Genomic DNA, 12,496 nt, shown 5'->3' with positions numbered 1-12,496 from the left:
TTACAGCCTACATTTCACCCTGTACTCCTCAAATCATATCACAGTATGAACAGAAACTGACGTATTGTGGACTAAGAGATGTAATTGAATGTGCCATGTTAAGCCTGAGGTAGAGAGTAAATGTAGCAAAGCAGAGCAAGAGAGAGAGAGAGAGAAAGAGCAAGGCTCTAAAAAGACTTCAACAATATTTTCCTTGTGAGTAGGCCTATATAGCCAAATTCCGGTAACACATGCATCTTCTGAAAGTTATTTTGGAAAAATGCTGTTTTGAATTATTCTGGTCTTGCACTGCCTGACACTTTATACGTTTTGAATTGACCTATATACTCGTAGGCACTGTAACAATTAGCTATATGGCCCCTTTTTCCTGGCATATATGTTTGATACATGCTTACTTTCCTTATTTTCATCTGGATTTCAGCCAGCACTGCATTATAGCTCACACATAAAGAAACGTAAAGACTTTCTGCCACAATGAGCCTCAAAGTGCACTTTAACACATGCAAGAGACATTAGCATAAATTATGTGCTAGCGTTAGCTGGCTAATCCTTTATCCGGAATTAACGCTTATAATGGTCCTCTCTCTGTTGTAGGAAGACCTAATAAATGTGGGCCAGCAATTAGAGGTTATCTCCAAAAGTTACGAAAAAAGTTTAAAGCTTATTCTCTGAGGCAAATCGGACCTTTAATGGTTTGTGAACAGAGCACCTAGCTCTTTTCATCTCTATTTTCATGGTATTTGGTAGGCCCTATTCTATTCTATTCTATTCTATTCTATTCTATTCTATTCTATTCTATTCTATTCTATTCTATTTTATTCTATTCTATTCGATTCGATTCGATTCGATTCTATTCAAAAGTTTGGTGAATTGTTTTTATGTTTTTGACTGTCTAAGCAGTCTTCTTCAGTGTCACACAATCCGACAGAAATCATTATGCTGATTTGCTGCTAAAGAAACATTTCTTATTATCATGTTGAAAACATTTATTCTGCTTAGTATTTTTGTGGAAACCGTGATGCATATTTTTCAGGATTCTTTGATAAATAGAAAAGTTAAAATGAACAGAATTCACTTTTGTAACATTATAAATCTTTTTTTTTATGTCAATTTAATGTGTCCTTGCTGAATAAAAATATTAATTTCTTTAAAAAAAATGTATTGACCCAAATTGTTGAACAATATAATATAATATTATATTATATTTAGTGCTGTCAAAACAATTAATCGTGATTAATTGTATTTAACATAAAAGTTTGTATATGTGTTTATATTATATATATATTATATATTGTGTGTGTGCCTGCCTGTGTATATATATATATATATATATATATATATATATATATGTATATGTATATGTGTGTGTGTGTGTACACACACACATACATAAATTATATATATAAAATATAAAAACACATATATTATATAAACACAAACTTTTATGTCAGATGCGATTAATCACGATCAATCAATTTGACAGCATATTATATTATGTTATACAAAGCACTGCTGAAAAAGTACTTTAAACAAACAAACAAATAAATAACAACAACAAAAGAATCATAATTTCGGAAAATAATGACACAGTTTGTAAGTCCGGGAGTCTTTGAAAGTCTGGAATACCGCAGATATCTCAGATATTTTTCCTCTTTCCTTTGCTCCAGTATTTATAAAAGCTATCAAACATACTGTCCTGTTTTTATTTCACTGAGCCTTAAAGCCTGTTCAACCCATTTTGACCTTTAGTTGCTATATACAGTGTGTCAGGAACAATATCATAATTTCAAATGATAAAATCCAGATACAGAATCAATGAGCACGAGCGGAAACCGTTGGTGCACAGTGCAATCTTAAAGTAGGGCCCTTACTTGGTAAACTGAACACCAGGGCCACACTTAGAAGATTATTTGTCATCTAATGTTAGTCTACCCTAAACAATTACCTTTTTCTTTTTCTTTTTTTTAACAAATCACCATGGTTGTTTAATTTAGAGTAAGGTATCTGCCACTAGAGGCAACAGTGTGGAGAGGGAGTGATCGGGACCTTGATCAGAGTTACTTTTTATCTTTTCCACAAATGTGCTTTTTTATAGACACATTTGCTTCATTGATATATAAATGTGTGTATATATATATATATTGTGTGTGTGTGTGTGTGTGTGTGTGTGTGTGAAATCTCCCATACCCTTTTATAAGGTTACAAAATTCACATTTAAAGGAACACTCCACCGTTTTTTGAAATAGGTCTTATTCACCATCTTTCCTACATTTACAGTAGATAGGTGGGCAAACGCATTTTTGTCTCAGTGCATGCATTGTTTTAGTTTGGAAGCGCCACTGCTAGCTTAGCTTAGTATAATGAATGGAATCCTTTGTTGCCAGCTAGCATGTCATGAGTAAAAGTGATAAAAATAAAAAAATAATTAGTATTATGGTCCTGTGTTCTATGAGCTCTGAGTGTGATCGAGCTAGAACCAGCCAATCGTCCAAATAATTCAGAACTCGTATGCCCCGGAGTTTCAGGGGTGCGAGCGCTGCATCCATGCACATCGTGAATGTACGAGGTGCTAGGGACAGGCCAAACGGCAGGACTGTGTATTGATATGCCTGGCCCTCAAAGGCGAATCTCAAAAATCGCCTGTGACGTGACGCTATTTGTATTTGGAAATAAGCTTCTTTCAGATCTATTGACATAAACCAGTCCCCTTGGCGAATTTGCGAGAGGATTTTCTTGGTTGTGAGCATTCTGAACCGTCGTTTCAGAAGTGCTTTGTTCAGCTGTCTTAGATCTAAAATGGGTCTGAGACCCCCCGTCTTTTTTGGGTACCAGAAAATATCTGCTGTACATGCCCCCTTCGCTCTGAGCTTGTGACAAGGGTTCTATAGCCCCTTTGCTCAATAGTTTCGCTATTTCGGCTCGAAGTAGGTGTGCTACTTTCTTTTCCACCGTAGTTTTGGTTTGCGCCGCTTGACGTCGCGGGCGTCGAACGAACTGTAGCGAATAGCCTCTCTTTATAATGTTCAGTACCCACTCTGATATCCCGGGAAGCTTTGCCCATGCGTTCGCGTGAGTAGCTAGGGGTAGAATGATATCTGGGCTCTGGTCGCGATCTAGTGGCGAGCGGAGAGCACCGGTGTGCTGTAACATAGACGCTGTGCTTGCAGCGTGTGAGGCTGGGGGCGCGCTGATAACAGCGGGCAGCCTGCCCGCGCTCTGCTCCCCTATAGCGGTATGCTGAGAGAGAGTGAGCGGGGCGAACCCCGTAGGGTTTACCATGTCTGTGAGCGAATAAGGGCGCGGGACAGCGGACCCATTCATAACGCTGAAAACACCGTCTGCTTGGGCAGACTGTATGTGCGTTGGTTTCGTTTTTACAGAAACCGTGAGAAATGCAGTGTGTAGTGTTTGTGGGCACTGGGTTGTGGGCACATTCACTACATCTAGTGCACAATCGACGTGAGTCGATTTTATTTGTGCGAGCCGTGTGTGGCGGGCTGTGCTTGTGTGTAGGAATGAGCACTGGGCAGTGGGCATTTTTACTATACTCATAACACTATCGGCCGTGGCCGGAATACCAGAAAATACACTCTTTATGGGATTTATCTGGGTTGCCATAAAAACGGCGTTTGTGTGCAGGCAAGCGGGCTGTGTCACCGACTTGTTTACTGCAGAATACACTGGAACAGTCGCAATTACTGGAACTGAGCGAGCGATAAGTTTCGGTGGAAGTCCGGCCACGGCGGGACATGAACACCGTCGTTTCCCTAGGCTGGCTAGGGAGACTTTGAGGCCTCGGGCTTTATCTCAATCTTCGGCCGAGGCCCATGCGGAAGGGGGCGGCGGCCGGTAGAGCGAGAGTGCTGCCTCTGGTCCCGGGTCTGACAGCGCTGTGAAGTGGCGGCAGTCGGCGGGGGTTGTGGCTGAGAGCTGCGAGCAGACGGCTGTTTAGAGCGACCTGCTGCGGAGCTGGAGCGCTTGGGCAGGAAATGCTTCATGGCCTGCGACGTCTTCTGTACCTCAGCGAATCTGTCTGCGAAGTCTTTGACAGAAGATCCGAAGAGGCCAGCGGGAGAGATGGGTGCGTCGAGGAACGCGGAGCGCTCCGAGTCTGACATCTCTGCACTCCAGCGCTCCAGCGGGAGAGATGGGTGCGTCGAGGAACGCGGAGCGCTCCGAGTCTGACATCTCTGAAAGCGTGAGCCAGAGGTGTCTCTCAGCCACAGTGAGAGAGGCCTTGTTCCGCCCTATGGCCTGTGCGGCGGATTTAGTGGCGCGAAGGGCGAGATCCGTCGCGCTCCTCAAATCCGACAGGCTAACAGCTTCCGGTCCTTCCTCGTCCATTCTACAGAGAAGGTTGGCCTGGAAGATCTGTAGTATGGCCATGGAGTGTAGCGCAGAGACAGCCTGCCCGGTGGCGGTGTAAGCGCGACCGTGCAAGGCTGACGTCAGCTACAGCTTCCTCCACGGGGGGGAGAGAATGGTACCCCTTGTCCTTAGCACCGTCGACTACGGAGAATGCTGCTGACACGGAAGTACGCATTCTGGCTGAAAAGGGGGCTCTCCAGGACTTAGCGACTTCTTCATGAAGCTCAGGAAGAAAGGGCGCTGGTCTTGAAGGCGGTGAAGCACGGTCCCCTTGCAGAAAACAACCGTCCAGTCGGCTGTGTGCAGGCTCCTGGGGCGTCGACCACTCAAGGCCGAGGCTAGCGACGGCCTGCTCGAGCAGACGCATGAGCTCTGCTTCAATGTTTGCTCTTTTCCCAGAGGGCCGGTGAGAAGAAGGTGTGAGATCCGCGGCAACGCAACGGGCAAAGGTGCAGTCTCGGAGAAAAATGCCAGGCGAGTCCGCAGAGTCACCATGGGCATTAGCTCGCAATGAGGGCAGCCGCCTTCAGCGAGCGCGAGAGCTGCATGATCCTCACCCAGGCAGGAAACACAGATGACATGGTGGTCCCCGTCGCTGAGTGGAGCTCGGCATGAGCCACAGGATGTGCGAGGCATCTTGAGAAAGACGCTCGGCTCTTTTAGATTGGAAGTGTGTGTCGCGGCGGCGAGCACACACAGCAGAGAAAAGGATATAGACGCCGGAAAGCGTGAGCAGGAACGGCGACTGAAGGCGGCGAGTTGTCGACCAGCTGCTTCAGGTACAAAGGCTCATCCCGCAGAAGGCTTATTAGACGGCACGACTTCTTCCTCTCGGGATCCAGCCATGCGTGAGCTTCGCTTGAAGAGATGAAAAATCAGCTAGACCAGCCTCCCGAGGCTATATTTATAGCCCAAGGCCCCGCCCGTTTCATCGGGACGTGACGCAGTGGGCGCGAAGCACCCTCATTGGATCTGACGTCATGAGGGGTCTCTCTCGATAGGCTGGTACAGTTGCCGCAGAGCAGCCAATGGGCGCGCGAGCCGTCTCACCCATGTCTGCATGCTGCCGTAACGCGTTTTACAACATTACAAAATTAAGGATAACTTTTGGCTTCAATATCTTGTGGAAAAGAGTTTTTCCCCTAGCGTAAGCTATTACGCAGTACAAGAGAACCTCTCGTAAGAGAACTCTGGTTCAGAGGTATGGTTCTGGCTCTTGACTGTCTGAGAAGTCACCCGCCTCGTCTCTCACAAAATCCGCCATGTTCATCGCCATTTACTATGTCTACTGTAGGAAAAATAGCCGGCTACTATTCACGCTGGTATGTTGACGGAAGTTGGGGGATTTCAGGTGTTATCTCTGCGCCCAAGTAGTGCTTCGCCTGTGCTTCCCCCAATATAGTCCCAAGTCAATATCTGCCTAGGAAATCGCCTAGTCTTAAAGGACAAATCCAGTGAAAAATGAACCTAGGGGTAATTAACACATGGTTACCGAGTCGATCGTTCCCTGCGATGCGTTTTCATGAAAATCGAATGTATAGAGTTTTATCTTTAAAAACAGATTAGCTCATAACACTAGTATATGGGGCACAGAGTAAGTAAAAGTAAATCGCTAGTTAATACCACTAACAAGGCTCAAAATAGCCGCACACTAACACGGTAGCATAATGAGGGTCCCTACATGCAAACCGAAGCATTGAGAACTTTGTAAGTGTACAGACAGTTTAATAAGAAGAGACTTTACACTGTACACTTACAAAGTTCTCAATGCTTCGGTTTGCATGTAGGGACCCTCATTATGCTACCGTGTTAGTGTGAGGCTATTTTGAGCCTTGTTAGTGGTATTAACTAGCGATTTACTTTTACTTACTCTGTGCCCCATATACTAGTGTTATGAGCTAATCTGTTTTTAAAGATAAAACTCTATACATTTGATTTTCATGAAAATGCATCGCAGGGAACGATCGACTTGGTAACCATGTGTTAATTACCCCTAGGTTCATTTTTCACTGGATTTGTCCTTTAATCTGCATTGCTATTTGTACTCGTTGTGAATACGCAGGCCACAAGAAGTAATTTTTTATCACTTTTACTCATGACATGCTAGCTGGCAACAAAGGTTTCCATTCATTATGCTAAGCTATCGGTGGTGCTTCCAAACTAAAACAATGCATGCACTGAGACAAAAAAATGCGTTTGCCCACTTATCTAAATGTAGGAAAGACGGTGAATAAGCCCTATTTCAAAAAACGGTGGAGTGTTCCTTTAAGGGTACAAAGTCCTCATCTTGCATAATCACATTCAGCATATTGTGTCTAACTCATGGGCCAGTCGAGGTTATGTGCTTGCTGTAACTCTCTCACCACTCATGCTCCAAAAAAGGAGGAAAGGATAAAAAATGCAATGTAATTTGTAGGTAACATTGTTATTGAAACTGATCACACCAGAATGAATCTCATCCTTCCACATCACTTTCAAAGCATTCCTGCAGTCTCAGAGGAAGCTGAAACTGGAACCATATAAAGAGATACTGGGGCCAAGCAGCATGGTATGTTTTGGAGCTGTTCCAGGGTTCTTCCTAGACACACATAGACATACTACACACATAAGAGAGCAGGAGGTGCTCTTACAAAGCTACGGTTCACTGAATCTGTACAAGCCCCACAAAGTGGGTGGTGAGGAGCAAAAGCCAAAGCTGAATTGAAGCATTGATATAAGCAGATATACACTTAAAGGGACAGTTCACCCCAAAATTTTAAGTTTTTTGGATATTACCTTTAATGGAGTGTAATAGAGCTGTTTGAAAATCAAGTTTCAAGTATAAAGTTTCAAAGATCATTGTGCACGATAAATGGAGTTATTGTCTCCCAAATGAAAGAACTGATTCTGAACTACCTGAAACGACTCGTCAGTAATTCCAGCCTTAATTCCTGCATGAACCTAGGTTTGCAACACATTTGCATAATGCCAGTCTATGGTCTTCATTTGCTGCCTGCAAACAACACCTACTTTGACTCGCCCTCAAACACTAGTTGTAGCTGGGGCCTGGATGACTTTGGTTCGTGTTGCCGACATTTTTGTGTTTTTGCGCTGCAACAGCAAATCCACTTTGCATGCACTTCCAAAGGATGAGGACAAAGGCTTGAATTGGTATGGTGAAGCTTAAACCTTCGTTACTGTTTGTTTCGCTGCGTATCGAGTGCTGAGGAAGCCTCCGGAGCTGAAATTCAGAAATGGTAATCGACGTTTCACTGTAAGCTGTAGACCAGTCAACAGATTGGGCCATCTGACCAATCAGAGCAGAGTCGACTCTCGGAAAGACGGGGTTTAGAGAGACATAAACCTTTATCAAACCATTTTAGACACTGAGAAAAGAGGTGATGCTGCAGTGTATATTATGAGAAAATGAAAGTGTTTTTGACCTTGGATGCATGTTAACCAAGAGACAGAAGAAACAAAACTAGGAACCTTTAAAAAAAAAAAAACATAATAGGAGCACTTTAAATCCTGTCAACATTTACATGCACAGGAACAAATTTCACCATTTGTTATTGATACTGATGACAAAAAGTACAAAGCAAAACATCAAAATGTGAGCATGAATAAATGAATACATGAATGACATAAAAACACCTGAGTTGATTATCAAAGAAATGAGCAGAGAATGTCACATGATTGAGTTGTACAGACCCACAAAATATTTTCTCATCTGTGCACATAAACACACTCCCAAGGTCAAAGTCTAAGCAAGGTCACAATGTTCCCATCCAGGCATTTAACATTCCTCTTCAAACAATCAACAAGATCAAACACATGTTCACAAGGACAGAGGTTCAGTTAAAGCAGAACAAAAGCCTTTTATTCATCTTGTAGGCTATGTACCCATACACAAAAGAAATATATTTGAAATATATTTTCAGGATATATTTTGGAATATATGCAAATATTTGAAATTGGCCCAATAAATATATTTCATACTTATATTTCATATATTTTTGTTATATTTCAATGTATTTGGAATATATGCCACATATATTTTTGACACTTTTGGGGACCCATACAGAAAAAAATACATTGAAATATATTCTGAAATATAACAAAAATATATGAAATATAAGTATGAAATATATTTATTGGGCCAATTTCAAATATTTGCATATATTCCAAAATATATCCTGAAAATATATTTCAAATATATTTCTTTTGTGTATGGGTAAAGCCTATCAAGGCTGATTCCAATGTCCATCCTTGCTTCGAGTGACAGTTTATTTAGAATACCTTGGACTGTGAAGGGACCATTTTGGTTTAAGAGAAGATTTTCATGTGCCTCTTTTCATCTAGTAGCCAATGAATTCCAATACGTTTTTTTTTTAGGTTTAACTGTATTTTGATAATGACTTTAAAAGAAGGATATAGTGAAACATTTCAAGCTAATCCAAAAATCAGACTGGACTTACAAAAAAGATTGTTTTAATCCACCCACTGAAGAGTTTTAAGGGATCATGTTCTGACCAAAGGATGTTTGAAGTGTTTTATGGTACTTTCCAGCAATTGGATAGCACTCAGAGTGCATTCATATTAAGCTAATGAACAGGATTGCAGCCACAGAGAAAGAAAGACAAAGGATAAGACAGGAGGAAGAGCAAAGAAAGAGAGATTTGAGCATTCGGTCAGCTGGTTTAGTTAATAAAGATTATGCAGCAAGAGTGATGCTGACATCACTGAATTAATGCGTTTACTTGGACACTGTAAATACATAATATCACATTAATGCTCATTTAGCTATAAATTCACTGTATTACATTTCATGGAATATAAACAATTTATTTAATTTTCATATGATGGTATATAACCACACAAAATAATAACTGACAATAATCATTGTTGCCTGTTTCCGGTGAAAAGTGATTTTCAAAATCTTTGCATTTTTGCATTGGTGATCCGCTCCATGTAAAAAAAACCTTAATTTATAAGGCCAATAATATGACAAAGATTCTGTCATGTGAGTGTGTACACAATTTTATAAATATTTATAAAAAAGTGCAATTCAGCTATTTAGGGGGTTAAAATCCTTCAGTGTGTCTTTAATAGTAGCAAACACGTGAAAAGAGGCGTAAATTAACAGTCATGATTTCGGCTTTAGCTAAAATCTTGAAACAGGCAAGACGAAACAGCTTGCTCAGCTCTACTTTAGTCAAAAATGTGTACTTATTTTTTTCCTTATTATGAGTATGAGAGATTTACTGAGTCAGGGGAAAAGGTGATTACACAAAATCGGGATGTCTTTATGTTTGTTTTCCCTCTTCATCTCTCTCTCCCTGCAAAAAGAGGTTAATAGGTCACATGGGATTATAGATCAGGATATACTGCTCGCAATGGCAAAAACCTAAGCAATGACTAAACAGCACTGGACTAGTGAACATCATGGCATGTGCTACAAAATCTGTATACGCTAATATGCAAGTTTCTTGTCTTGAGATTTGTGAAAAGCTTAAATGGATAGTTTGCCCATAAATGAAAATCCCTTGTGAAACAAACACAGTTGAGCTTCTGTTTACCATATTTAATGTAGGCTACTTTATGCACGTTTATATATGAATTAAAGCTTCAAGTCTTTTCAGAAGACTTGGATTAAATTGCTCGATTCATATTAATTATTTTTACAATTTCTTTATGAACTTATTGAAGCCTAAACATTTTGGTAGCATGGACTTTCAATATATGGACAAACAATTATGAGAGAATATTTCAAATATCTTCATTTGTGTTCCAGAGATGAACAAAAGGCAGTGAAGTGAGTAAATGATGAGAGAATTTAGATTTTTGAGTGAATTATTCCTTTAAAGAAGCACATGTACAACCTAAAAATAAAATAAAAACTTTACTTGAAGCATGGAGAGTTGTTTTTACACCCGCGTGCTGGAGTACCCATGATAAACACCAGCGGGAACTCCATTTCCCATAACCCATTGCCTGGACTGATTTACTGCCACCTGTTTTGTCATTATCTCATTTATGGTTGCCTATTAAACCCTGTGTGTTCATTCACTCATTGCAAAGTGTTTGTGTTATTTATGTTACACTGCATTTTTGGTCTTGGTCTTGGTCTTCCTCCCTGGATTTCACTGCTTGCTTGTGCCTGGGACCTTTGTTATTCTCTGGATAGTTTTCTCTGTGGGTTTGACCTTATGCTGTTTTATTACGATTATGGATTCCTCCTAATAAAGCTGCATTTAGATCTTCCACCCGTGTTTCAGCGCAGTACGTAACAGTTGTCTTATTAGGATGACTAATTCATTAACATGCAGTCTATAATGAATTGATCAGGGAAATAAAGAGAGAAATATTTGACAATGATTTCAATGAACATGAAAGATCATTCCTTGTTTTCAATGAACATGAAAGTAAAAGAGACAAGTTTATTGCAAAACCATAAAGAGATTTATTGTGTTGCAGAATAAAAAGCTTGTCAAGCTGCATTACACTGAAATGAAGCTGAATAGTCTTTTTTTCTGAGACAATGACCTTTATCAGTGTCATCTATTCAGTCAGACAATATATCACACAATATATCCATTAAGTTCAATGTTGACAGCATTGCTTGCCACTAACCAATTGCAACAAGTACAATTACAATTAATAGTCATGTAATGTCATATACATTTGTCAATTAGAGACTAAAAAGAATAAACAAGCAGAAACCAAATTTTAAAGTTTATCAGAGTCTATTAAAATACAATAGTATTTTGTGGAGAAGTAATGCTGCATATAAATTGTATTGTAGGTCAGTTGATGAACATATTTCTCATGTGTTCATCGACTGAGAGCAAGGAGGGGGTTGGGAGAAAAAAATACAGATAGTTCACACAGTGCAATAGGGGCTGCTTGCTGGAAGAAACGGAAAGACAGATGGAATCAAATGAAAAAGGAGAAACAGGGGTCACAGACAGTCACTGTGCATCAGCCTCTGACTTAAATGACGTGTTCTGTCAGGGAGGTTTGTGGTAGAAGGCCAGCGGTGAGAAAGTCCTCTCTCAGGTCATAGAGGATTTGACTGGCAAAATGAGAGAGATGTTGCTAAGTTGCACTCTCAAATATACAAATCTACTTCCACATCAGGTGAAAGCCATGTTCCTCACTTCCTTTCAGAATCAGGAAGTCTCAATACGGCATTGAAGCGCTTTTAACATGCAAGTGAATTGAGGTTTAAGTCTCAGCTGGCGCAGGCCGGCGACTTCAATGAGAGGGACATCAGGTTTTAGCTGTGCCTTTGGAGCCAAACATCGTTTAGTTACCACTTCAAATTTGCTCATGATTATTTCAGGAGTGAAATCGGGTTAGACGAGTTACATCATCATTCAAAGATCCCAGATGCAGCAGGCATGAACGCAGCGTGCTTCTGATAGCTCCGCTGATGATTGGAGGAGAAGTTACACGGTTTAAGCTTAAAAGCACTCTGTTTCCTGTCCCATCCAGGCCAATGGTTGGCGTCTCCAGGGAGAAGGAGTACTTTGAATGTTATTTTTAGGATCAGAGAGCTCATTTGCTTTTCCCAAGGTGAACAGCGAAGCCCATCTGATCCCGACGACGGCCCTTCACGTGTCTGGCTGTGACTTGGTGTCAGACAAACACATGCAGGAAAAATATACTGACTGCTGACATATATGAGAAAGGGACAGAGATGAAGAAAATACAGAGTGTGATTTAAAAGGGACTTTCAATATGTGGAAACATAGCCTACACTTACAGATAAAAAGTTATAGAATGATTCATCAAGGTAATCATTTTGGTACAGGCCAATGACTGGATGGCCACTTTTTTATATCCGATACAAATACCCATATTGCAGCTTTGCAGATAATGATGCCAAATCCAATACTGGTATATTGTTTTTCTTTGATCAGTTTTGAATATCTATACCCCATTAACTTGCCAGTGCCACCCACTTCTTCGTTATACATAACGAGAACATAAAAAGAAAACAGAAAACACATAGAATACACATAGAATATTATAGTTTATAAAATTCATTCACTTATAATATACTGTATATATATATTATATATATTTTATATTTTATTAATCTATATATTAATATTTATCATATATTATGCTAAATAATATTGTA

The sequence above is a fragment of the Abramis brama genome (genome assembly GCF_963993115.1).
Source record: "Abramis brama genome assembly, chromosome: 23".
In the NCBI taxonomy this organism is placed as follows: Eukaryota; Metazoa; Chordata; class Actinopteri; order Cypriniformes; family Leuciscidae; genus Abramis; species Abramis brama.
The sequence above is the reverse complement of the archived record's forward strand: the minus strand, read 5'-3'. Positions refer to the sequence as shown.